This window comes from Cebus imitator, unplaced genomic scaffold, assembly GCF_001604975.1.
Source record: "Cebus imitator isolate Cc_AM_T3 unplaced genomic scaffold, Cebus_imitator-1.0 Scaffold445, whole genome shotgun sequence".
Taxonomy (NCBI): Eukaryota; Metazoa; Chordata; class Mammalia; order Primates; family Cebidae; genus Cebus; species Cebus imitator.
In genome coordinates this window covers 20,611-22,711 of record NW_016107760.1, presented here as the reverse complement: position 1 = coordinate 22,711, position 2,101 = coordinate 20,611, and the positions used below count along the sequence as shown (strand labels likewise).

Genomic DNA, 2,101 nt, shown 5'->3' with positions numbered 1-2,101 from the left:
AATGCAATGGCACGATCTCGGCTCACTGCAACCTCCACCTCCTGGATTCAAGGGATTCTCATGCCTCAGCCTCCCAAGTAGCTGGGATTACAGGCATCCACCACCATGCCTGGCTCATTTTTGCATTTTTAGTAGAGACGGGGTTTCACCATGTTGGTCAGGCTGGTCTTGAACTCCTGACCTTAGGTGATCCACCCGTGTCAGCCTCCCAAAGTGCTGGGATTACAGGTGTGAACTACCGCGCCCATGCCTGGCCCAGCAGATATGACTGAAGCTGTGCTTAAGGAAGATAACTCTGGCTTCCCTGTGGGTGATGGATTGGAGAAGTGAGGTTGAGGACAATGGAGTCTAGGTAGGAGGTTATTGCCTAAGTCCAGGTAAGAAACAATGAGAGCTGAAGTAGAGCAGTGACAGTGGGACTGGAGAAGAATGGATAGATGTGAGACACATTTGGGGTAGAGCAGATATGACTGAAGGTTAATACAAAATAGATGAATTAATTAAGGAAGAAATGAAGGAATGAAGGACTGAATGAGTGCTACTTTCAATAATGTAGTTAGCCTTAGTTGTGTACAGTTGGCTCTCCATATCTCCGGGGGAATATGTTTTAGGACCCTCTATGGATATCAAAATCCACATGTGTCCAAGTCCCTTAGTCAGCCCCCCATCCATGGATTTAACCAACTGTGATGGAAAAGGTTGGCCCTATGTATTAGATTCCGCAGCACTGGGACTGTATTCCCATCTCAACTCCAAGAATAGGCCCAGACAAAGGACACATTCCAAGGAAGATTTTGTTTCTCCACTCTCATCACTAGGAAGATTTGTGCCTTGAAAGGGGGAAGCGCCCGGGAGTGGTGGCTCACGCCTGTAATCTCAGCACTCTGGGAGGCCAAAGTGGGTGGATTGCTTGTGCCCAGGAGTAGGCCAGCCTGGGCAACATGGCAAGACCTAGTATCTAAAATAAATAAATAAATAAATAAAATTTTAAAAAGAAAAGAAAAGGGGGAAGTTTCTCCAAGGGTGCAAACAAGGAATCCTTTCTATAGGATGTGGATTATCCTATTGCCTGACTTACTCCTCTCTGAACTTATTTTATATACCACCTAGTGGCTGCAATGAAGTGAGCTGGATTTTCACAAATGGCTGAAGCTAGCCTCATTACTTTCTAGTCACATATTTAGGTCTCCTGGGGTGAGCAGAACAAGTGTTCTAATTGCTTTCTAATTATTTTCCAGTTAATTGAACCTGCCTCCTGTAAGGGGTCTGAAGCAAGGTCTTTGTGTATATGGGTGGTGTGTATGTACACTTAGACATCTAACTGTGTGTTCCTGCTGGGCGCGGTGGCTCACAACTGTAATCCCAGCACTTTGGGAGGCCGAGGCAGGCGAATCACTTGAGTTCAGGAGTTCGAGACCAGTCTGGGAAACATGACAAAACCCTATATCTCTACCAAAAATACAAAAATTAACTGGGCATGGTGGCGCATGCCTGTAATCCCTGCTACTCAGGTGGCTGAGGCAGGAGAATTGCTTGAACCTGGGAGGCAGAGGTCTCAGTGAGCCAAGATTGTGCCACTGCACTCCAGCCTGCGTGAAGGAGTGAGACTCTGTCTCAATCAATCAATCAATCAGTCAGTCAGTCAATCAATCAATGTGTCCCTACACAGGGAAAATCAACGTGTCCCCACAGTCCAAGGCCCAACCTTAAATGATGTTTGCATTCTTCACTTGTTTCATTTCAGCTTAAACATTTCTCTGCTCCATCCATGGAGCTAACTGGGAGCTGACCCTAGTTTGATCCCAGTGAAAAATATTAGGAGTGGCCAGGCATAGTGGCTCACGCCTGTAATCCCAGCACTTTGGGAGGCTGAGGCAGGTGGATCACTTGAGGTCAGGAGTTTCAGATCAGCCTGACCAACATGGTGAAACCTCGTCTCTACTAAAAATCCAAAAAGAAAACATTAGCCAGGTGTGGTGCTATATGTCTGTAATCCCAGCTACTTGGGAGGCTGAGGCAGGAGAATCTCTTGAACCCGGGAGGTGGAGAGTGCAGTGAGCTGAGATCTGCCATTGTACTCTGGCCTGGGCAACAGGAGCAA

The 2,101-nt window shown here is 46.9% G+C and overlaps 1 protein-coding gene across 1 annotated transcript in view; it reads left to right on the top strand.

Moving 5' to 3' along the window:
- The window catches only part of AKAP14 (A-kinase anchoring protein 14), a 21,852-nt gene that overhangs the window by 13,097 nt on the left and 6,654 nt on the right, over positions 1–2,101 (top strand). The window lies entirely within an intron of this gene.